Source organism: Aquila chrysaetos, chromosome 14 (assembly GCF_900496995.4).
Source record: "Aquila chrysaetos chrysaetos chromosome 14, bAquChr1.4, whole genome shotgun sequence".
NCBI lineage: Eukaryota > Metazoa > Chordata > Aves > Accipitriformes > Accipitridae > Aquila > Aquila chrysaetos.
Genome location: NC_044017.1, coordinates 8995304 through 9022098, shown reverse-complemented (window position 1 = coordinate 9022098; position 26795 = coordinate 8995304). Strand labels below are relative to the sequence as shown.

Here is a 26795-nt window from a genome sequence, read left to right as displayed (position 1 = left end):
AAATTAATGTTAAAAACAAACAAAAAAAACACTCAGACAAAATATTTTTAAAGTAGTTGAAAGAACTCAAAATTAAGAACCTAATCAACTTTTCTGCCTAATTCCCAAGCACTTAAATATTTCTAACTTTATAAGAACAAAATTACTTGTATAAACCTGCATTTCATCATGATGAAATTTCATCTATATATAATAAATATATATATATTGCTTAGTACACACAAAAAATGAACTAGAGAGTTTTCTCTCAAGAGGAACCTTCCGCTAGTTATTCTGTCTTGACCTCTCTACCTAAATACAAACTAGATTTTTCCTGAGGAGAGCAAATTTGAAAGAAAAATGTTGTTGTTCAAAGCCTCTAAAATACTTATAATTTCAGTTAATATAGCATTTAATGATTGTCTGACAAAAACATCAGACCATTCCATAGTTTTTCATGAATTCTAAGACAACTTAAACAACTTTTAGGACTGGTGCTGTACTGCAATTTCAGATACATATTCTCTGAAAGCAGCCAAGAGAGAAAATAGGCCATATAGTAACTTGTTTGTGTGGTTTTGCTGTTGGTGATTGGTAGCTAAGAGATATTATTCTGCTTTCATTTGTCAGATATCATAGTACTGACAACTACTCTTCTCTAGCTTTGACCAGAGGCAGATTTCACTAACAGATCCAAACTGCAAGATTTGTCAGGCTTTACTTTTTAAGTGCTAGGTCTTGAAAGTCTATAAAATTATTTTCATGATCAAATTCATACAATGCCTTTGGAAAGATGTGTTGTAATTAGTTAAGTCTTAGTGTGTGGGTTGAATTAATGATTAACACTATATAAAATTTGCTGAATATATTTACTTTTCAGTTGTAATTGGTATTAATGAAAATTAACAATGCTACTGGTTATAAATCAAAATTACCATACAGGAAAACAACCACCCTGCTATTTTTTGAGGTGTTTAACTATATTTTCATGGAAAACTGTTCCATACTAGAAACATAACTTTATCCAAAGTTAAAATCATAATGTGATATATAGGATGCATAGGAAATAACATGATCTACCTTATAACATTTTTATACCTTTAACTTTAAGTAATGTGGGTTATAGCATTAATAAATTAGTAAAAAATCTATCTTAAATATGATAAAACTTTTCTCTACCCTGTGTGTGCAAAAAGATTACACAGGTTGACTTCTGAAAAGAGTGAGGCTTACAGAAAAATTAAAAAAAAAAAATTACCTAAGATATTTTAATTACAGATACTATTAATGTCAGTAAATTGAGATACTTGTCAGATTTCAATTTCCAGTTGTTCAAAATTATTGATTTTATCAATCCTAACATGTTTTCTACTTGTATGTTATTGGTCACAATAAGCAAGCACTGTAAATTTGGCCTCATCCTCATGGTGTGTCAAGCAAGGACATTACCTCATAGACATGTCATAATGATGAATTAATTAAAGCTGGGGAAGTGCTCATATTATGATAATGAACTCTACTGCCAAAGCTAAAAATAAGTAACTTCAAAAATAGCCATGGAAACATTTAGAGTGGCAATTATTTAATTATAGGGCACCTTTAAAGAAATGAACGATAACGTAAATGAATATAATTATTTTTCCAGTTATGCAACTTCAAAACAGCAGCTAAAAAACAGCATTCAAAGTTTAGAACTTCAGGCGATATAGGCAACTCCATGGAGTTCAGTTCAATGACAACTGTTTGTGACAATTATGCATTAAATTTTTTAATTGTTTAGTTGCTATAACTGTGTTTGACATCTGAGATGTAATTCAACTCCCTCTTAAATTTATCATTAAAAGTAGTATAAGGGTATTGTGTACTAAGCTCTTAATATGTTGTTACACATAGAAGCCCTGACCATACCTTCAGAAAAGTCCCAGCAGCGCTGAAAATGGGTGGTACATTAATTAAAGTAAGTATAATGCTCAGATGTTATGATAATCCACTCTTAACAGGTTGTCGATGATGTTTTAGACTGTTCATTTCTGTTTGCGGAAGAAGGGATTGCAGAGGGACCAAAATGGAACCCCACGGTGTCTTTAACTAAAAAGATTTAGGCCAGACCGAGAGAAAAAACTTGGTTGTATTTAACCACTTCAGTTCAACTTCTGTGATTGCAAAGACACCTGTTAAATGGCTACCTAAATTCAGTAGGTTCTTCCCTTTTTTGGTCTGAAATTTTCCTCCAGAGCTTTTGTAGCAATAGATATAACTTCCCTGATCTGAGCAGTCAGGTTATTTTCTCTCCAAACAAGACCCACTGGAATTAGAAAATAGGCTGACAAGTTCTTAATGTCCTGAGGGACACAGTTGACAAGCAATGCTCTAAAAACACGCTGCATATACAGACTCCACTGAGATGCCAAAAGCAAACCAAGAAAACGGACAGGAGTCTAGGCCTCTTTCATTTAAACATGCAAGTATAAAGACGCTTTCTTTTTATATAATACCCTACGAAGCAGACAGCTTGAGTAAGTTCAGGCATACCTCAGCCTGCCGTGATTCAAACGGGCTCTCAGTGCTCAAGCACATGAGCCAGCCACTAGGTCAGGTCAGAAGCTAAATGAAGTGTTGCAGGTGTTCAGTTCTAGTGAAACTGGGCTGCTGTGTGGCAGTAAATAAAAGACATGGCCAAAAGACAAAGAAAAAAACCCTCATACAGCATGCCTAGATTTCCACAATTATCATTGTCTTTCTCACATAAAGTTTGACTGTGAGCTTTACATACAGTTGAAAGTGGTATTTTTGTATTGCAGCAGTATTTTCCTCTACCACAGGGCTATGAAAGCCAGAGGTGTCAAAAGGAACAAGGCAGATAATAAATTCATAGGCCAAAGCTCAGATGACTGAGCTTTTTATGCAACTCCAGCCAAACCAACACACCTCCACATATTGGGAAAATAGTGATTTCACAGAATGTGAAGAGTATCATCAAAACAAAGAGTATTGAAAACCTTCAGAATGCTAAAACAGTTGTTATAAATAGCTAAATTCTTTGAAGTATTAGTAAATTTAAGGATTCCATTCTAGAGACAAAAGAGGTTTTATGTTTTGTACCTTTCAGTCACTAAGCCCTAGGATAGTCTTACAGTAGATTTCTGGGCTACCAGTATCAAAAGAAAAGTGAATTAAACTGTCTGTGGTAGAAATTAAGAGTCCCTGAGACTGATCAGGAAACATCTGTTAAAATCAATGTACTGAACTCAGAGCTTTGACTACAGTTTTTAGAACACATGCCAGAGAAGAAAGGAGGTTGGGTATTCTGGACTTACTTATACTAATTTTGGCTGTTGACATCCTGTCTTTTTGGGACAGCTGTGTTTTCTTGGGGTCAGCAAGCAAACAGTGTAGAACTGATAATGCACATATCTCTGAATAAGGGCTATCTTTTTTCAATATTTTCCTAAAAATATCTTAACATGAAACAGTAATTATTTTAAGTTTGTGACTTAGCTAGTGGACTATTCTTCTCTCAATCACACTACCCACACAGTTAATAAAGCATTATAAAGGTGAGATTCCAGGAACTTCAATAGTATTACACGTTTCCATTAATATAGGAGCAGACTCAAGTCAATTTGCTGATTTTTGGTGGGGTTTGTTTTGTTTTGTTTTCTGTATTTCCATCTTTTTCAGTAGTTGAAAGTGCTAAAGAGTCTCCAGCATCTAGATTAATCTGTATTACCTACCATTCGAAGATATAGCATAACTGTTCCTAGCTAGAGGTCACTGTAAGATGTGCAAATTTAACAAATGTGAAATTCTCATAAGAAAGTGTAAAGACAAAGTTATTAGATTTGTGATCACATTCTTTACCAGTGAATTTACGCCAGTATTTTAACAATAAGGAACCATGGATTATGGGTCAAATTGCTATCCTAAGCCTAGAGTTTGTTTTCTCTTGATTAGAAAAGGATTTGTTAAAAATGTACAGTCACTGTTTCTTCATTTTCTTATTCTGAGAAAACCCACCAGCTTCTGTTCAGAAGACACTTGATATTCTTTTTCTCATTCTAATCAGTGGTATTGTGTACTGCTTAAAGATAAATCTCTTGCTTTCATCATTGGTATTGCAATTGTAGTAATTAAACATATTTGGAGTCATCATCTGTAGCTAAAACTATGTTTATATTTGTTGTGTAATGATTTTTTTCTTTCTTTTATGTCTAACATTTAGGGTCTGATTATGGCTAGAGAAAGATTGTATATCGTTATTTTCCATGAAGCAAAGAAATGTTCCATGCAGTTGTAAGGAGATGCCTAATGCTCAATTTTGATGATATGACATTGTTTCAAATTAATTCAGCCCAATAGTGTGATTGGGATGAGCTATACAGTAACCTGAAGTCAAAATTTTAGATTAAACAAATATCTCAGCCTATTTACCCTCCCCTGTCAGAGTGTAAAAGAAAGCTGAAAAAAGTATTATGTCTTCCAAGGAGGAAAAACAAAAATTAAAGAAGAGTTTAGTATCTTTTCAACAGACACAGGATCATGAAGAGACAGTCATACCTATGACTTCTTCCCTGGTCCTACTTTAACAATTCTTAACATGAAGTAGTGATTCTAACTCCTCAGAGCCCTCATTCTTCTTCTAAGGCTATTTTTGTTTCAGTAGTCACAGAAGCTGTCTCAGCTGTTTCTGCCCCATGTTTGTCGCTTTCTTTATTAAATGCAGGGTTACAAGTCTGACATAACAGCAGAATAATAGCAGAGTATGAATTTTCCAAAATGGACGTTTGCTAGGAGAGTTTCTTAAAAGGGTGTAATTGCCTGGTATTCCCTAGAAATAAAGCAACACCAAATCCAGCAGGAAATCATGTTTAACTGGACATTTTCAGAATTCGGCACCATCACAACACCAAAATATGGGCATAATCTAGCTCCAGTGCAAGATCTGATTAGATTTCATTGCTCTGTCTACCCCCCCCCCCCCAATTTTTTTCACACTATTTCTGCTATTTCTAGAGGTGGCTAGGCTAATTTTTAGCATTTTTACAAAGCCATATTAAAAAAACAGAACCACAGCTGAAGCAGTCAGTATTTGTTTCTAGCTGGATACTCTGTGACCTGCTTCCACAGATATATTTGCGAAGCAGAAAAGTACTTCTGAGTTTTACTCCCTGCCTCTGTGTTTTGTTTTGTTCTGGTTTGGTTTGGTTTGGTAGGTTTGTTTCCCTTCAGGTTTCCCTGGCAATTTATTAACTATTTTCAATGATGATTTTAAGACTCTTTTTTGATCAATTTTCTCCTTGAATTCTTTGACCTGTATCCTCTTTGCAACACTACAGCATTTTGTAGACATATAAGATAAATTTACAAGGTTAGAGGTTCTATGCATCTGTCAGTCGATGGCAAAAATAAACTTTTAAAGAGCTTTTTGTAACTTAATTTATTCTTTCAACTTATGGAGGACTTATCGACCAGAGACTGTTAGAGATGCAAGTTGTTCACTAGCTACAGGGCTGTTAACTTCAAATGCCAGTTGTATTTGGCTTCTCTTCTTTTTAGATAAATCATCAGAAAACAGTTGTAAATTGGTTGTTCAAACTGTGAGGTGGAATGCATAGATTAAAATCAAAATGTACATAAGAAAGACTGCAAGAAAACAGAAAAGGATGACACAATATGACCTAAAGTCATTGCTATTGTTAAATTAGGGCAAAATTTTATTTGTAACTGTATTTGCTGTTGACCAAGAGTAGCTTTTACACTGCTGACCATGGGATCCTACCCTACATGGGTTTTACCAAGGGTCATTTCAGTAACATCTGAACTATTTTCCTTTTGAGCTAAACACAAATGAAAGCGGTGGTACACATGCCAGCACCAGTACTACAACCCCAGTACACCAGAACAGGAAATATAGTATTATGTAGTATGAGGGGACCCCCACCAACTAATAAGTGCTAGAGCTGTGACTGCTATCAAACCAAAACAGATTTTTCATGAGAAGTCCCTATGTGTCAACAGTGCCATATTATACTACAGTCATCTTCTACCACATTTCATGCGAATCTCATGCATATTTCTAAAACATACACTTCAAACTTCCTCAATGCCAAATTACTGAAAACTGATAAAGAAAATTTATTTCCCTGTGCTTTGGGAATTCTAACAACTAAGAAGAAATGTAATGCCTCTGTAGAGTGACTAATTTTTTCTTCTGACATTGTTTTGACATAGAGATTACAGATATTCAGTTGACTGTAAAACTTCAGGTTTAAAACCACTTGTGATAAAATGACTAGCTTTATGCAAAATAAAAAAAGATGCAAAATAAAAAATAAAAAAAGAAGTGCATCACAGCTGAATCCAAATTTTTGTGCTTATCACTAGTAGAATTGTAAGAAAACTCCTATTGGTGTACCCTTTAATTGAAAAATCTAAAACTTGAGACAGGTCTCACTGAAAAAATTCTTGATGTGGACAAAGCTCTCAAGGTTGGGTATATAGTAACTTTAAATTCCTCTCAAACAGTAATTTCAGGGTAGGGATTAAAGGCTTCCCTGTAATAGCAAACTAGCAAAACATGCTAGTTTGAACTGAGTTTTCTTGGAGTTTTCTATGTCTCTAAATCTTTAACTAAAAATGACACTTGGTTTGTGAACCTAGAATCTTGAGCATTAACTTAAGAGATAAAAATTAATTCTGATAAAGTCTGTAAAAAAACCAAGAACTAGTTTCATACAGGTCTGCTGATACTTTCTCTACAAACAGATCACTTCAGCACTAATTGTGTCTGCAAGGGGAGAAAGCAAGCCAAGAAAATGAAAGAAAGCCAAAAAAATAAAAGAAAGTCAAGCCTGAAGACTTTGATTTGACTTACCTGATAGATAAATGCTGAGTTTGGACCTGTCAGCTCTCATAACTATCTGTGATTCCCCAGATGTGGAAGTTTTATGTTGAAAGCTGACTCAACTTTAAATGGAAACTGAACAGAGTTTTGAGGATCACAATAATGACATTTAAGTCTGAGGGTGTCTTAACCTAATGCACAATAATCCATTCTGTATAGCAAAAAAAAAAAAAAGTTACAAAGGAATATGATAGCTACTCTACAGTAACTACGTCTGTACTCTTCTCTCTCTATGTAATGACAGTAATATGTAATTATTTTCTTTACATTATTTTATCATAATAATAATAAAAATATAATTTAAAGAGAGTGAAAGTAAAATGTCCTTGTCCTAATTAAATATATATCATAATCAGCTTGTTTAGATGTCCTAAGAACAAGTATAATTGTGCTTAGAATATATTAAACCCCTGTTTATTCTTCTTACTCTGAAACAAGTAAAATCTTCAAATAAACTGCAGATCTCAAAATTATCCTTACTGCTCCAAATGGCAACTACAGCTGACTCTTCTGTTGGCTGTGTGTCAGCCACGGAAATGCCTAACGCACTTGTCATAAATACATATTTTTATTCTGAATCTCAGATTAAATGAATTCTTTGATCCTGGAAATTTTCTAGATCAAGAAACAATGATTTTTGGTTTCAGTGATTATGATGAAACTTGAAAGCAATTATTTTTCATTTTCACTAGAAAAGAAATCCTGTGAAAAATGTGTAACTGTTCTTTTTCAAATTTAGAAAAAAAAAATCTGAATTTTTCACAGTAACTAATTCAATACAGAAACAAAAATTCAGTGCTTCAGCTTTTCTTCACCCTTACTGGGACACCAGTGCCAATAATCCTGCTCTTTAGAAACATTTAATGTATTCTCCCTCCTACTCAAATGTTAGTAGTACTCAAATGAAACATCTGAAGATAAAAAGTGTTGTAACAAAAAGACAAGATAGGGAACAAGATAGACAACAGCTTGAGAGGAGATGGAAAGCTACTGGACAGAGTAGACTCTTGGAGGGAAGAAAACTCTTGTAAGCATAAGTGAAAGATCATCCCCCCAGGCATATCACCCAAAACCCTTTTAGTATCTCAGTCTTTCTCCTTCTCCTTCCCCTACAGTCTAAAAAGTATTTTGATGATAAATTTTAGTTTGTTATCCCAAACACAATAACATAATGGAATGGCAAAATTCTATTTTGTCTATGTTCATGAGAAGTCTTGAGTCCATTCTGCTATCTATATTCACATACATGCTGCTTTCATATTTAACAGTTGCTCAGATGTGTCTGATAAAACCACTCTTTGGCACATCAAATTTCAGTGAAGAGGTGAATTGACTTAAATCATAGAATCATAGAATGGTTTGGGTTGGAAAAGACCTTAAAGGTCACCTAGTTCCAAACCATGGAACACTAGAAATATAGCTGAGAGGAAAAATAAAAAACATCTCTCATACTGGTGTTTATTTTCACAGAATTTCATAGCACCAATCAGTCACTGAACCTATCGCTTACCTTAACCTCAGGCAGAAATGCAAAAAAGATGAATAATTTTTCCCACAAAACACAACCTAAAACTCCTTACTAGACAGCCCTCTGCCATAAATAAATTAAAATACTGCTATACCATAATATTAGCACCTTGAATAGGATCTTTAATCATAGAATCATAGAATCATAGCATGGTTTGTGTTCGGACCTTAAAGGTCATCTAGTTCCACCCCCCCTGCCATGGGCAGGGACACCTTCCACCAGACCAGGTTGCTCAAAGCCCCATCCAACCTGGCCTCGAACACTGCCAGGGATGGGGCAGCCACAGCTTCTCTGGGCAACCTGTTCCAGTGCCTCACCACCCTCACAGGGAAGAACTTCTTCTTACATCTAATCTAAATCTACCTTCTTTCAGTTTAAAACCATTACCCCTTGTTCCATTGCTATGTGCCCTCGTAAAAAGTCCCTCTCCGGCTTTCCTGTAGGCCCCCTTTAGGTACTGGCAGGCTGCTATAAGGTCTCCCCGGAGCCTTCTCTTCTCCAGGCTGAACAACCCCAACTCTCTCAACCTGCCTTCATTGGAAAGGTGCTCCAGCTCCCTGGTGTTGGGGGCCCCAGAGCTGGAGGCAGTACTCCAGGTGGGGTCTCACGAGAGCAGAGCAGAGGGGGAGAATCACCTCCCTTGACCTGCTGGCCATGCTTGTTTGATGCAGCCCAGGATACAGTTGGCTTTCTGGGCTGCAAGTGCACATCGCTGGCTCATATTCAGGTTTTTGTCCACTAATACCCCCAAGTCCTTCTCACCAGGGTTGCTCTCAATCCACTCATCACTCAGCCTGTATTTGTGCGTGGGATTGCTCCAACCCATGTGCAGGACCTTGCACTTGGCCTTGTTGAGATTTGCACGGGCCCAAATAGGAATAGAATAGAGCCCAAAGGAAAAAATTCATTTGGACAGAAAGCACTCAGTATTTTCACTCAGTATATGAATTCCTTTTACTTTTTCTTCATAAGTATTAAAGATACATAGCTCAAACATTTGTGGGGAATTGTAAACCTCCTGATTTTATACTAACTGAAATCCCTTGTAATTAAATGACTAATTCTGGGTCCAAACCTGCAGAATTCTGGCCTTCACTATACTGTATGTATATTTTACTGGCAAACATACCATAAAGTTTCATACCTACTTTTAGTTCCATGTAGAACATTCTTCAGAATGTTAGTCTGTGCATTCTTGTGTTTCCCCCTAAGAACCCGAACTCTATGACTAGCCATGAAAGTACACAAGGATTAAGTCTCTTCTCCTTTACAAGTGAATCATCAAAACAAATAAACACAAAACCCCAAGATGACAAAAAAACTTTCCTAACTGGAAGGAATTAAAAGATCCTTTAAAAATCTTCTCACTTGCCTTTTTGTCCCACAATAAGTCTGATTTCTGAAGAATATGGGAGAAAGAATAGCAAAATGCATAGACACTAATAGTGGAAAGTGCCATTCAGCAAGAAGTTCTGGACTTTTGGTTTCAAATTGGAGTTCAGTGTGAGTAAGATTTTTAGGACAAGGCACTAAAGGAACCTCTGCTGTCTAGTTCATTACATTCTTTATTAAAACCTGTAACGGATTTGTGATAACCTCAACAGAGACATTGCATAATTTAGGAATAAGGATATCTACTTAAAGAAAGTTGAGCCCAGGAAGCTCCTACTCCCTTGTACACCTGACAGTGCTGTGGGATTATTGCTTAATTAGTAGTTTAGCCTTGGCAGTGAAGATGCATATGAAATTATATTGAAATTCAAAAGCTGCCATTTATCCTGGCTATATGCCAGTCATTGCATTTATCATCGAAGTGTATTTAGCCTGTTTTTTGTAGCAGCTCTGTTGGAATAAACACTCCTGAAAATAAATAATAACAACAATTGAAGCATGAAATAGCTGAAAGAATATCAGTAACTAATGTTTCAGGGCCCCTCAACTTAAGGGAAGCTAAAGCAATATGCAGCATTGGAGATGGGCTTCCCAAGTGGGAGCAAGCTCATATTGTGGTATCCCTGAATGGTAGCCCTCGGGTATCACCTGCTGGAAAATCACCCTACTTGCAAGGATGTTTGCAAATAAATTCACCCTATCTTTGAAATTATACTCCTGCAGAAAGAAAACATTCAGTATTAGTGGGGTCAGAAGAAGATAGAACAGAATCTACAGTCTAGGATAAGGGTGAACTGGTTTTCAGTGCTCAAGATTGCTTTTCTTTCTAGTTTGAAAATTAAACATACTGATAGCATGTCACAATCTAAAAGGAGGAGAAGGAACTTCTGTGCAAGGCAATCATACACTGAAAGTATAAGGCATTGAGTGAATCGACATGAGAGCTGAGACTTCTCAGACAGCCCAAGGTAACAGTGATGTTGATTGTATACTATATGCTGCTATGACTTTACCAGACCATGAATGCTGAGCAAATTAGTTGATTTGGTAGCTTGATTAAAAATTGTCTCATAACATAGCAGAAGACTCCACAAATGTGTTCTTTCAATAAAAGGGAAGCACTTTGTAAAAACACAAACCCTGCAATGACAAAAGTCCTCTGACAATCTAGTATTTTAAATTCTTCCAACAGGCATGTCATTTGTCTCAAACAGATCAGAGAACTGCAGGTGTTGAAGCCATCTCAGGATTTAGGTTGAGATTTGTCAGTTAATATCCATATGCCACATAGTCAGTGTTTTCATACTTCCTCAGTTTAGGAGAAAGGAAGAAGATTCCTATCAACCTATCTTTCTGATATTTTCCATGGAATTTTTTTTTCAGCCTTTCTTAGCATGAACATCTTTAAGTTTTTACTTCATATGAATATGTTCAGACATAACAAAATTGTTTGCAAGTTCAAGTATACTACCTGCAGCTTATGTTGTTTTTCAGATTTATAGATGTTAGATATTGTTTACTCAGAGCACTATATGTAATGGAAAATATTTGAATTGAGGTAAATTTATTGTTAAAGATGGTCCAACTTAAACCCAAAAGCACTTGCTTGTGACTTTAAAGTTCTATATTACGACCTCATATTTCAAGTTGAAACAAATTTGTAACAGACTGAACACTCGGAAAGCTATTTAATTTAGTAACTTAAGTCCACTTGTTATATATTACCTTCAAAAGCTTTGTACAAGTGTTCCTCTGATAAAAGAGAAATGTTTAATGCAATGAGAGTACATTTCCAGCTTGATTAACACATCTCATAATCCTTCTTAAAACAAATTAGGCTGGAGTACCTAAAGTTCTGCCTCTGGATATTCCCCAAAAACCTTCAATTGCTATACAGCTGGGGCAACGTTGTTAACAAGCTTTTATGTTTGAAGTGCAAATTAAGCAGAATTTAAGAGTTGATGTCCAAAGTAGTGTCAATGTTCTGCCTCCTGTAAATGCTGAAGTAGTTGAGAAACCTAAGTTTTACTCAGAAACATTAATTCATGCACATAAAGCTTGATTTTGCTCAAGGCTACATATACTGGCATGTTGGGTGAGCTTTGAAAGTGGTCTGCTACCTTATGTTTGAGGTTATTTGGGTATAAAAAAACCTGCTGCCATCAAAATTTAAGCTTCTTGCTCCTGAGGTTCTTTATACTTTTAATCATAGGATCATAAAAACAGGGCAGGACAGGATTACAGGAGGTCAACAATTTTATGTCAAGATCAACTCTAATAAAACCATTCTTGACAGGTATTTACTGAAGATGTATTTAAAAACCTCCATTATGTAAATTCAGCAGCTATGTAGGCAATGTGTCACTTGGAAATAGTCCCAGTTTTGCTCCAGTGTACTGGTCCTCAATTCATCTTCTCTGCAATCTCCAAGCATTTCTGAGACCCCTTCTGGAATGCAGTTCTCTTGGGAAGAGAGACAACAAGCCAGTATGACTATGGTTCACGAGTTAGTTGCCTACAGAAACCTCTCCAACAACCAGTGTCTTCCTCTTTCAGGCCAAGCTGGCCCTCCAACAACAAAAATACTTGCAGGATATGCCCCTCTTTGCTTGTGTGCTGGCACATTTGTATCTTGCCTTACAAACATAAACATTGTTGTATGTGAGAAAACCAAAATAATAAGATTACTTTGGCCACATTAGGAAGAATGTCACTTAAAAAACCAAAAACAACTTTAAGTAGTGCAAAATGTTTCAGCTCAAAGAAGGTTCCAGAGGTCTAAGAGAGCAGCATCTGTTGTAACGTGCTTTGAGCTACTCCAAACTGAGCCTAGGGAGAAGGGATGAAGTAAATACTACCTGATTCTTCCTATCCACCTAAAAGGACATTGCAGGACAGCTTCCCACTGAGGGATTTCAATGCCTCCTTAATTGCTACATAAAATTAACCTCTCCCTCCCACAAAACATTAAGGCCCTTGGTGAAATATTCTGTAGTCATGCAGTGCGCATGTACAATTGTAATGTGTGTAGTGCACCTGATGGATCTGTGGATGAACAGGTACAAACAACTCAGCAGTACTGAGACAGATTGTACTCTGAAGCAGTGCGTCTGTCATGCGGACAAATCTAGACTACTACTGAATGCTAGATAAGAGAAATAAATACATGGGCCTCTGTGGGTCTGCTAGAAGGGAAACAGGGACCACTCCCTAAAGCATGTTATTGGAACACGATACATGTAACCAATCTAATTCAATACTTAATTATTCGATCAAATACTTTTTTTTTTTTTTAATCTAAACCTGGTATTTATTGTGAGCAGTTTATTATTATCTTCTTTGGCTGAAAACTTACAATGTATATGAAAATTTTTAACAACTTTTTTACTTTGGTTGCAATGTCCCTAAATGTATTACCACAGCTCTATCCAACTCTTAGCTGTGTTAAGAATTGTGGTACAAACTTTTCAGCCTAAAGAGAGACAACACTGCAGTATAGACTGTGAAGAAAATTAGGGCGCCTGGGTCTTTGTCTCTTGATTATCCACACTGCTTAATTTTTAATTTACTCACAAGCTCTCTTCTCAGAGAAACTTCTAGTTCCCTCTAAGACAAACCTGGATGCAATTCTGCTGGATAGTTCACACCAGAGGCTACTCCTGAAAGGAAAACTGGAAGACTACATCATACTGGCTTCTGCCTGCTGTAGGTAATCCTACACTCTTAGCAAATTGTGCACCCTGCAACATCCCCAATAAAGCTCTCATGTCATACCACAGGACACACTACATATACCTTGAATTTAATGCTGTAAAAACACTGTTTCACTTAACTAAAGCATATTCTTCACATTGTTTGAGAAATGTTTTACTAGGAAAAAGTCCCATTATGCCCATGTAAGCAAAACAGTTATTAGGTCATAGGGCTACGAAGACACTACGTGGAGGCAAGAGGAGACCTAAAGCCAAGTTCTATGCAGTGCAGATGCAGCTACTCTGCTGTTGGGTGTCTCTCTGGAAAAATACAGGCATGAGCCATTCTACAGCACTAAGCTTGGGAGCAAGAGGATGCTCCCTGGATGTGTATTCAGCAGCATAAACGAAGCTAGTAGAACTGGGATGTCTGCATTTATATTTCATGTATTTCAACTATTCTACAGAATACTTTTTTCAGTTACAGATCACGATAATTATAATAATAATTTATGTATAATAATGATAATAATAATTTACATGCAATAAAAATATGTAGTAATAGTGGTGGTTTTGTTTGACTGTGGAATTTTTTTCCTGATACGTAGATTCTAAGCTCCTGATAAAACAATTAACAAAAGACTATCATAACATTTGTTTCAAACCTTCATGTATGGATCTTGAAAATTAATAGTGTATTCACTAGGCTTTGTACAGTCCTGTCTTACCCTGTGTTTCATGAGAAAGTGAAGAAGGAAATGTTACACAGTGATAAATCACTCAACCTGACACTACTGTAGCTTCACATTGGAAAAGTAAAACAATTAGCAATTTGACTAAGTGGCGGGGCAAAACTAAGCTAACAATAGTCATCTGTGAAACCGGCATGTGTTCCCACTTTAACAGAAGTTCACAGATTTTGGAGAGAAGGAGCAAAATTGCTGTTCAACCAGGAACACTACGTGTAATGAAATTCATAATATTTAATAAGCTTGTTCCACAAAGCAATTTCAAAGATCTCCTAGAAAGGTAAGCAGGCAAAATGAAATCATAGACAAACAATAAAACAATAGTTCACATCAGACAAAGCTGTTCATATCACAAAGTCTTGCTTTCAGGTTTAAATAATGGTTGTTAATGTATGAACAATAAAATTAAGCAATTAGTTTTGTTAATAGTCTAGTGTACAGAAGACTGGAGAAAGATTATAGTATCTCTTTTGAGACATCATTATGATGCCATTGATGGTTGTTGCCACTATATAAAAAGATGTGTCAAAATCAACCTACTTTTTAAAAAAAGTATAGAAGAGCTGTTTACAGTAATTGCAATGTCTGTTTGTACTGCACGACATTGTAGTTTCATCTGTTGCTTATGTTTAGCATCATAAATCTGAAGACAGTCTATTCCAACCAAGTACTGCTCTACCTTTTTCATAAATATCAAACTTAATAGTACATAAGCATTCTGAGCATTACAATGGGAAAACTTGTTTTATTTTTCATCCTTACACTATCTTGTATGTCCTCATCCTGTTTCTATTACAGTTTCCAGTATTGTGACCTCTTTGGGTTTACATGGGAAAATCATGAGTCTATCATAATCCAGGAAGAAAGATTAATGGACTTTCTGAAGGCAAGCTAAGATATATAAAGGGGAATATTCAGGATCATGAGGAATTAATTTATTTCTGCCACGGCTCAGATTCATCAAAATTTGCAAATAAAGCCTGATGCTGAAACTCTCATGCATGCCAATAATCTTCATTTTGTGTGTTATCCATCAGCTTCAACAGCAGTGGATACTGAAGCATAAGGATTATTCACCCATATAAAGATTAAGAAATCAGCTTTACCAGTATAAAGGTAAATCACAGAAAATATCACTGCTTCTGGACCAGAGATGCTGAGCCAGCTGTACATTAAGATTTTTGCAAGTGTAATTCAGAAACAGGAGTCAGCTCCACACACTTAGAAGTCTGCAGTCTAGGTGTCTTGCTGAGCCAGTTGTTTGAATTTCCATTGGAGATAATAGAGAACTAGTCAATGGGTGGATGTAGTCAATGGAGGTTAGAGAATTACTCAGTAGACCAAAACTAAGTATTTACTTCAGAATTAACTGAATAGTTCTCTAGTCACCACTTAACTGGAGTCACAAATCAAATAAATATGAAGCACAATATTGTTTTTAAGAAAAGATGCAAGGTACCTGATATATTCTTTTCAGTGATCACTGAATAAAATAATGTGTCCCATTTCTACGTGAATTTGACATTCTTCTTTTGCTGCCAATATTCAGAGTAAATGTCTTTAGCACAGCTGAAATGATTTAGCAAACAAATACCTCTTTCTTATTGTGCTTACCATTTGGGAAAGAAACCAAACAGAAGTAAAACAGGTTCATCCTCTGATGTATGCTACACATCCAGTATTAATCTTATTTATCTTTGAAAAAAATAATAAAGCAGAATGTCTATGGGTCTCTCTTTCAAGGGTGAATAGCCTGCCATCACCATGTATCTTTGCTTAATTGTCTAGCCTGTGGTTGCTTTGTATAACATTTTAACATTTAATGCGGTTTTGCCATAACTCTCAAATAGTGCCAGCAAGGTCAATGCAAATGATTCTTTAGTACTCCAACTTACAGATCAGGCAAGACGCCTAGGGAATTTCCTGTTCATGCTGCATCAAGTTCTTCTTCGCTACGAGTGCACATATGTTTCAGGTAGCCCTCGGAGAGCATGTGAGTGAAGAGCTGGAAAACATCAAAACATGATTTGGAACATATCAAACAAATTCCACCTCTTTACACAAACTGGAAACTTTCAATTAGAATAAATCTTTAAGGGTTGAAAGTTATGAAAGGTGAAGGACTTCTCAGTAACTGAGTATTTCTGACCTTAATCTTTATTTTAATGTGTACAGTACGAAATAAGAAGAGAAAAGGTACTGGAATCCCAATGTGGACTTTAAAAGTGGAAAACAAAAAGTATCTGAGGCAGTTTTGGCAAAGGTGGATGCTTTTAAATAAATGCACATAAGATGTATCTATTTAAGATGTATTTCCTGAAAAATTGCATCATTACTTAGAAATAATTGCAATTTCTGGAAGTGGCTTGCTACTATGTGCTCTTGAATATTATGTGGCCTTTGATTTTGTTTCTACTGCAGAAACAGCAATGTTTGGTACTTATTCAGACAATTTCAAGAAAATAATTGTTTTGTGTGTTGGTTTTTTTTGGGGGGGTGGGGGTCCTCCAGACATTTTGGTAATCATAGAGGAATGTAATTGTGCATGGAATAGCACTGAACGCTGCAGTGCTGATATAGGTAATTAGCTGCTCCTTACAGCTGATACAAGCCACGTTTGCTGCCTGGCTGCTCTGTGCTACGCTAACAGGCAGCTGCTATTTGCACAAGTCAGAAATAATAATAAAAACCCTTTGGCATATGCAGTCTAGAATTCTACTCACATTTAACAATGCAAATAGCTTTCTGTTTAAATGGTTACTTTAAGAGCTGAGAAATTTGAAGTTTTTTTCAGAGCGACTTGTGTTGAATTTGTCATCTAACCAGGCACAACTGACGTCCTTGGAAAGTTTGAATAAAAATCGCTCAACTATTTATAAATCTGTAGAATGTAAAGAAAATATATTACTGGCAGTTTAACACAATGCTTGCATCCTACTTTTTAAGTGTTGTAGCATCTGAGCTGTGTGGTAACTGCTAGAAAACTGAAATTTGGCAGGGACATTTGGTGACCTGTGACAATCAGTTTGCATTTGGCCAAGAGAGTTTAAAGCAATCCTCTGCATATGAAGGCTGTATTTGCATCAGCAACTGATAGATGACAAAAGTAATGATCCATCAACATTTTATCTCCCTCATGCCTCTCTATGCATACATGCTTAGTGGAAGTTTTCAGTTAGTGCATGTCCTGCTGCTATCAAAATGGAGCAGAAAAAGAAAATAATGTTAAGATAGAATAATGTAGAGATTGTTTTCCAGATGGGAGAGAGACATGACGAGAGGTTCAAAACCAGCACTGTCATCCCAGACTTGTCAGCAGGGTATTTAATATGTAGCAAATGCATCAGTATGGCAAGCCTTACCTTCTCAGGCTGTGAAAGTGGTATACAAAATATTTAGAGCTTTCTCCAGTGGAAGGAGCAGACTTGTGTCAGCCAGGACTGGAAATCCATCTGTTCACAGTCCTGAGCAAATCAGAAGCATACAGGGGTATATACTTGTGAATGGTACTACAAGAGAAAAATCATTTGTGCAGTTATAGTGATGCCTATTGCAAAAGAATAATGCATAATGATATTGTATCATTACAGAAAAGCCATAGCATGTCACTGTCTTCTGCAGATAACCTAGTACCTTTTAAGAAAAAACTTGAATATGGTTTGGTTTGGGTTTTTTGTTTTGTTTTTTTACTTTAGTGACATTCTATCATATAAACAAATACTATCAATCTATAAACTAAAATGCTGCGTGTGAAGGAGAGAAGTAACTATACTGTGGGCATTGTTCTGCAATCTTATTATGGTTTTTAGTGAGTAGATATACTATTCTAGGTGCATGTGCAAATGAACATCCATGTGTGCTGTTCCATTCCATTTGCTTCACAAAATATTGCCTGAAGCTTCTTCAAGTCACAATACAGTAGCAACATGTATTCAAGAGCAACACAGAATTAAAATTGTTGTTAATGCAATACTGTTTAATGCCAGAAGTTTTCCTATTAAAAAAAAAAAAAGTTCCTTTGGTTTTCTTATTACAGGACTAGAATATATAATTTTGAACTCTAGGTACAGTTTGTTCTGACTCCATTTTGTGCCTATCAAATTGCACTGTTGGTTATGGATGAAATTTCATCCACCTGCTAACACAAAGTTCCCATTAAATCCATGTCAATTAGAACTGCCTTGTGTTTCGTTGTACTTCATACTTCATATTTAAATAATTATGAGAACACTTGAACAGAGTCTGCACAGGTGATTTTTAATCTCTAATCATCATTATGTACTACTTCACAGTCCAAGTCACTAGACAGCCAATCACATTTTTGTTCAGTGGAAAGGAGATTTTAATAATCCAAAACATTTCAGCCTTATACCCTCTGCATTATTATTCAGTCAGGTACAGGACAAAAGGACAGAACATTCTGCTAACAAATGATATTGCTTCCTCTGAGTAGTGGTATACTTCTATCCTAAAAAGTAACCTTTCCCAGTGCCTGCAGGAACAATAAATATCTTACAGAATCACCAGCTTTTATTATGTCCTAATCCTTATAAGGGTGTCATTTAAGTACAGTTATTCTATGTACAGTTTTCAGTTCTCATTTTTCTATGAGACAAGTGCTTTCTGAAAAATGTTAGGAACACTTTAGAACTAAACCCCAGTTCCAAACATCTTCAAAATACACGTATTCGATGGTTACATCTGGATTTCATTCTAGTCACAATTGTCTATTTTTATAAAGAACAAATAAAAAAAAAGATGTCCAGATCCAATAAGGAGAGTTACATGCCTAAAAAGAGATATGAGATCAAGAACGTCCTTGATATGAACATGAGGCTAACAGTCTGGGATGAGAACTTTTGGAAGAATATTGGGTGTAATGGAAGCTCCAGGAAAGAATGCTTTTGAATGCATGTTCCTCTTTCTTTCCCCTTCCATTTCTGTCTATATGTTTTTGAACACCCAGAATTGCCTATGAGTGCTAAGCAAACACTGAGGAAACTGGAGGAGGGGAGGAGTTACTTTAAAATCCTAAATACTAAGTTGACTCTTTCTAAATAAACAGCCTTATATATAAGGGTACTTGAACTGGAATTGTTCCCACAAAATTATACTGCTTGCATTTTATTTACAAGAATATTCAGAAATAGTTCCTTAAAAATACAAATCTGACGGATAATGTTTTTTGTATCAATAGTACTTACTCGTTGTTACTGAGCTAGGAGAGGAAAGCACTGTATCTCACTGTGTGTCATGAGAGCACATTCTCCTTGTTTTATCACTTGCCCAAAGTTAGATAGGACTGCAAATTAGGCATCTTGTTTATAGGCAAAAACAGAGAACATACGGAAGACATGGGACCATTCTTTTATAGGACAGTTTCCATTCACTCAGGGCTTTGAGGTCACTCTCTGTATGGAAATTTGCCGTAAGGGTTTTGCCTGAAACTGGCGATGAAAATGTGTACTGAGCTGTAGCAAATAACGTGCAAGTTTTCTGACGTGGCAATTGCCCAGTAGGCACCAAACCACAAGCCCATTTCCAGAAGAAACTGCATGCTCATTTTCAATTGTTAATTAAGATGGATCTCATAAAGGAAGAGGCACTTGCAAGTTGTATTTTCTGTCGTATGTCCAAACTTCACTTTGACTGAGTCAAAAATTTTTAAAATCTTGTAACATAATATCATTGCTGTATCATTGGATTACTGTACAGGCTGTCACATGTGGGTGGCTGTCAACAAGCTGTACTTCATTACTTTACGCCTCAGATCTCAGTGAGCCATTATGAGTCATTAAGTGATCAGAGTCATTTGTGCAGAACTGCAGCTTCTACGCTTTTTATCTCACTGTCTATTTTTGCACATGGGATGTGTTTCCATATTTATGTTATATATATATATAAACACTAATCACAGTAATCCAGTGTGAATATATTAATATAGATTAATACAGAGTTTGTAATTATGAGGAGCTTCAGTCCATGAAAACCAGGTGATACTAAAAATTCTCTCTTGCTTTGCATGTGTAACAGACGATAGAGGGTTGGGGCTTTTTTGACATGATTATCTGAATGCCTTGCTTTACAGCTGACGCTAATGAATATAACATGACTCAGTCATTCATTTGGAGATACGTAGTCCTCTAAATGTCCTTGAGCATAGGAGTGAATCCTAGTAGGTACTCAATGGCTCTCAGTGAAAGCCAGTGAAGGCAATGAACGTTGTAGATGCTCAGCACTTCACAAAGCTCTCTGCAGAACCGAGCCAAAAGTGAATATGCCCCAGAGTATTCACACTAAAATTGCTCTGGTTCAAATGCAGCTAGTCATGGCACTCCAAGGAGAAGTAACAGATTTTTTCCCTCAAAACAGTCAAACACACACATATATGTATATGCATATATGTATGTATATTTATAATCTTTCATAAAGCTGATGCTTAGGACAGTGCTAAAATACTGCTTTAGTAAAGTTGGTATATGGAAAATAAATACGTGTTCATATCATTTCATCAAAAGGTACAGTTGAAAAAAAATCTTGAATTCAGACCTTGAAATATATGGATAACTTATGTAACCTTTTTTTCTAAATAAAAGGAACTAAAATCATCATGCTGTTATTTTCATTACCCAATAACAACCATTTCAGCAATTGGGTGCTGACCAGGAATTTATCCATGAAGCAAAAGCAAGGACCAGTTTGCCTTCAAATCAGAATTTAAAGTGGCTTCAACATTGTTTTAACTTAAGTATACAATTTTTTTCTAGATAAAATCTGTTCTATTTCATTCTGTCTCTGGAAACAAAGTGTTTGCTAAGCTCCACAGCCCCTTCTGAATCACCATTTACATCTTACATTTCAACAGAGACTGAAAAACAGTGCCCTAGACTCACTAACAAGTCCCTGTCCTGTCTTTCTGAGAAGGTCAGAATTAAAACTGAAGTAGGACAAAGACAATATAAAGAGGTGGATGATCTCTTGTTCTTTATATGAATAGGAGCTGATGCTTTATTTGAAAGATGGAAGCACTTAAGCACAGGATGCAGTGCTGAAATATTGCTTCAAGACACATTCCAACTAACTATCCTTGTAGTCTAAACAATTTCCTTTTTATAAGTCAAAGTGAAGGTGACTGTTATCAAGACACCTTTCTGGTTGCATTATAAATGCGAGTGGAAAGAGGATCTGTGTTCAGGTCCCAGGACCCATACTGCCAAGAATATAAAGGCTTAGCAATGTAAGTGTGAGGCTGGGACACAAATGAGATTTATTCTGTGAGACTGGCCTCTCAATATATCTTGCAGAAGGCTATTTTTGTCTCCCTCCATCAGCACTTACTGTTAGTAAAGCATTGGCAAAAAGCCTTCATCAGAATTGAGGGAAGGTAGTTTATGCATAAGGAAGTTAATCCCAAAACATCTATTCTTATACATTATTCTGCCATCTTTATTCACTGTTGGAAATAGAGAAGCAATATACCATCAAAAATAATTATTATACTTAAGATTTGTAGGAACAGTTCCAGAATTTCCAGATGATCTTTACTTTCCAAACAGCCCTGCTGATTTCCCAGTGTACTGGAATAGCATTTTTGCATGATTTATGTGCCAGATCTTCAGCTGGTCTGAATCAGTGCAATTCTACTAAATCCAGTGGATGTATGTGTTGTACAACAATGGAGAACCTGGTCTGTGTTCTGTTCTTCAAAAAGAATACTGATTATTGAGTTTATTTGAAATCAGTGGGACTATTCGCAGAGCAAACTACTTTTCAAGGTGAGTTGTGGGGTGGTATCACCTGATGCATGCTCCTAAAAAACTCTTTAATAATAAATAAAAATACACTTGCATTACAAGCACTCTATGGATTTTCATCCCAAATATCCATATGACCGCTTTTCTGTAGTAGGTGGATTAATGTTATTCTAAATGAAAGGAAGCTTTGTAGTGTCACTTGAGGATGCAACTTAAAAAAATATAGCTGAGAGGAAAAATAAAAAACATCTCTCATACTGGTGTTTATTTTCACAGAATTTCATAGCACCAATCAGTCACTGAACCTATCGCTTACCTTAACCTCAGGCAGAAATGCAAAAAAGATGAATAATTTTTCCCACAAAACACAACCTAAAACTCCTTACTAGACAGCCCTCTGCCATAAATAAATTAAAATACTGCTATAGCATAATATTAGCACCTTGAATAGGATCTTTAATCATAGAATCATAGAATCATAGCATGGTTTGTGTTCGGACCTTAAAGGTCATCTAGTTCCACCCCCCCTGCCATGGGCAGGGACACCTTCCACCAGACCAGGTTGCCCAAAGCCCCATCCAACCTGGCCTTGAACACTGCCAGGGATGGGGCAGCCACAGCCTCTCTGGGCAACCTGTGCCAGTGCCTCACCACCCTCACAGGGAAGAATTTCTTCCTAATATCTAATCTAAACCTACCCTCTTTCAGTTTAAAACCATTACCCCTCATCCTATCACTACACTCCCTGATAAAGAGTCCCTTTCCATCATTCCTGTAGGCCCCCTTTAGGTACTGGAAGGCTGCTATAAGATCTCCCCGGAGCCTTCTCTTCTCCAGGCTGAACAACCCCAACTCTCTCAGCCTGTCCTCATCGGAAAGGTGCTCCAGCTCCCTGATCATCTTCGTGGCCCTCCTCTGGACCCGCTCCAACAGGTCTATGTCTTTCTTATGCTGGGGCCGCAGAGCTTAGTGCAGTACTCCAGGTAGGGTCTCATGACAGTGGAGTAGAGGAGGAGAATTACCTCCCTTGACCTGCTGGTCACACTTCTTTTGCACTTTTTACAGACACAGGAGGGAGAAATTCATCTGAACATATATGCAATTATTTCAGGGTTATGATACATTTTTAAATTCTTAGTCTTTTAATTAATTGGCAGTTTTGATGTGGGTCATGACAGTCAATATGTGTTGACCTTGGTAAGAGTGTGAAAGTCACCAAGATAAAGTTATGCAAATCATTGTTGTTCTGTCTCAAATCTAGAAAGAACAGCTTTTGAAGCCACTGTATGTTATTCGATGCTGTCTTTTACCTGTAGGATTTCATAGTTCAGATGCAAGACAGTATGAACATTTCCAGTCCATTTCAATACAAACTAGGAAATGGATTAAATTAATTCACCTTCAGCAATAACTTTTTTAACTGCTACATCTGAATCTATGAGAATACATTTGTCCATCCCTTAAAGGCAAAAAAATCATGAACCAAGCCTATGTCATTGAGGAAAGGAGGAAAGTCATACGTCCCTAAAACCTCCAGTGTTTTGAAAATCTGTGGTATAATATATTAACCTCTAGTTTCAATTAGCGTGGTTTATTATCCCTCAAGGTCAATATTTTAATTTAAACTTCATTAATTATAATTTCACTTCAGCAAAAGTCATTATCTAATTATTATTTAATTGTGTATTACTGTTACTTAGCTTAAGAAGGCAGCTGAGGGTAGACTTAATATAGGAGGCTTTAAGCAAAGTTGAATTTAATTGTTTCTTTTAATGCACATTGTTTTAAGAAATTATGATAACAATAACTAGCAAATGGTGAGTAAAATGGTGAGGTAGGGTAGGATTATGAGGAACTGACATGTCTATGCTAGATCTCTTTGACACAAGCTATGCCTCAAAAAGTTTGTATTTTGTATCCCAGTACAGAGGTTCTAATTCAGTCATTCAAAATACAGCTTAAGCACAGTCTTGAATGGATATGTAATGGTCAGCTGAGAACCTCTCAGCAAAAGGCTGAATGGTGAATGGATACAGCTTTGATCTCATCTTTACTACACCTTGGATAAAAGGTTAAGATATCTCCACTAGTTCTGGTAAATACTAGTCTTTTAGGTTATCTTGCAAGCTACTTTCCTTTCTGCACACAACTGAATTGAGCAGGGTTTAAGTACAGGTTGCTAGAGAACAGTCCAGCGTGGTACACTGTGGTCAGAGCTAAAAGAATCTCCCATTTGATTGTGGTCCACCCACTGGTCTTGTTCACGTCCTTCTACTTCATTTTTATTGCATCATTGTCACTGCCTAGTCCAAAATGAATATTCAGTTGCTGCTTCTCCCACTAGATGGAGAGCTAACGAACTTGTAGGGTATAATGTTATATTTATATCACCATGATTAGAGTAATAGAAAATGCACATTCAGATATATTTCCAGCCTAAAATCCATTATCTATTATGTGCAACTTTTTTTTCCCATACCTGACTCTATCTGCCAAGATTGAATTGGAGTTAAAAAGCCAAGGGGAAATAGACTCTTTCTTTTCAGAGGGCTGGGCTGTCAGAGTTCTAATTTGTAATTCTCCTTTTGAGTCTGTCAGAGGCCCTTATTGCAACTGAAAAGTTTAATTACTACAGTTGCAAGGGTCATCACTCACTCACTGCAGGGAAGATGAATAGTGCAGAGCTACTAAATAAAGGATACTTGCTAGAGTTATTTTTAAAAGTAGTTATGACAAAAGTGCTACTGTTCTTTAGGACGATAACCTGATGTCTCATCTAAATTTCTGCTGTCATTCGGAATAAAATGCCCTTCTAGCTATTCCATGTACTTAGCTTTCAAAATCCTTCCACAGTTCACAGGTATTGCTAACTGCAGCTTTGCTGGTATCCATAGCTTTATAATTCATAAATTACATTAGGAATTTTGTATTATTTTAACTACATGCAGTTAATCAAAAGATAGAAATAAAATCTTTAAACACTCATTTATACATAGAAATGAATCAGACATGATCTGCTGGCCAGGTTCAAAGTCTTTTTCTGATTTCCCTCTATGAACATTTGGGTGCTCAAGTAGAACAAGCACATGTACTCACACAAAGGACTGTATTTCACCTCGGATATTTATCAGAAGTGCTCTTCTGGTGTTTTACATAACTCATCTAGCCAAAGAACAGCAACAGCAAAAAGTTACATAGTTTTGTAACTAACCAAAGCTCTGCCAATTCTAATAATAGCTATGAATTCAAAATTCTTATTTATAAATTGGTTACAAAAGTCAAGAAATATTTATTTCTATTTTGTTGTCAGTTGACTCACATTTGTGGCACAGTAAATATTTATACTCTGAACTTTATTTACAGTATTTCTTTTGATCCATATCATTTAGTCAAAGCAGCCACCTGAGAGACTTACCCACATGAGACGACTTTCTCTTTTTCTCAGGTTTTCCCAGAAAATTCAGTGCTTACATTAGACACTGATGATGTGTTCGTTGCAGGACCCCAGTTCCGTAAGACTTTGCCCTGACACCTATATAAATCAGATATTTTATCCACAGACTATATATTTTAACACATTCCCTTCAATAAAAAAAACTTCATGATTTTGTTAAATATAATATTTTCTGCATAAGGCATTATTTCAAGGAATTTCTTAGTTCTTGATGTTTTTAACATGATGTTCCACACTGTAAATGAATGTTTTGTAATCAATGATGGACTAGCTAAGGACTAAGGTGTGCATTATAAATTGTATAATATGACGGAAATTGTACTAACATTAATTACTTACTGATATTTCTATCGACAGTACCAAAATTCTTTTTCCTGGAATTTATCTTTGAAGGAACTGATTGAAAATGTATTAAATTGATATCATCTGAGGCTGGAAATTTAAGAATATCACCAAAATAATCTATGATATTGACCATTTGATCAAAAGGTTTACCTTTTTAGAAAACTTCTCCACTGCTCCCCTCCCCCCTGTCCCCCATTGAATCACTGGGATCGCTCTTCTCTAGGTGATCTGTGAGAAACACAATTTTTAATTTTCTTATGTCTCTCTCCACTGCTTCTCAACAGCATTATATTTCTCAATCTTCTTAAAGAGTGCTATTGAATAATGACATGATCTGCATTTAATGAACATCACTGTGAACCCTTCTCTTAGCATAAGACTATTTTTCTAAAATTAATGCAGCACTAGCATCTTGGAGGAAGTATTTTCAGAAAAAAAAACACTTAATCATATCAGAAATCCAACTACTCATTTTAATGATGGAAAGAAAGATAAGTTCTACCTAAATGTAATCACACAGTTGCAGTATCTCAATGTCTCTTAATTCATGATTCATGGCTTTGAGTATACTCTAACGTAGTTGATACGTAGAGTGACTGCTAACAAGTTTTTCTGTTTTGATTTTTTTTCCCCACGAATGTCAGTGAAATTTTATAGTTAGGTTTAGCTCTATCCATAATTTACTATAATCAAATGTCTAATTTCATTTCTAATAAAATATCTCAAAGTATAAACCCTTGTTTAAAGCTGAACACAGCATAAATAGATGGAAATTTGATTAGCTACTTCATTGCTTACACTCTAGTATTCTGGCAAAACAGAGTTGCTGTATTTAACTGCATTTTGTTTAGGCTTGCTGCACAAGGAGACTGCTGGAAATACAATGAACAAAGTATAAACAGTTTCTGTTCCAGTTTAAAAAAAAAAATACACAAAAAAACCCACAACAAAACAAAACAAAACCTAAACCCATAGAAATCCATAATCCCTAATGACCA

General features: G+C 36.0%; 1 long non-coding RNA gene across 1 annotated transcript; it reads right to left on the bottom strand.

Annotated features, from left to right (window-relative positions):
* Positions 1-16208: 16208 nt before the first annotated feature.
* On the bottom strand, positions 16209-25990 carry LOC115350679. Its single transcript, XR_003926559.1, has 3 exons — positions 25948-25990; positions 17607-17708; positions 16209-16249 (listed from the first exon to the last, which is right to left on the bottom strand). It is a non-coding gene; the product is annotated as an uncharacterized LOC115350679 (long non-coding RNA).
* Between the last annotated feature and the right edge of the window lie 805 nt (positions 25991-26795).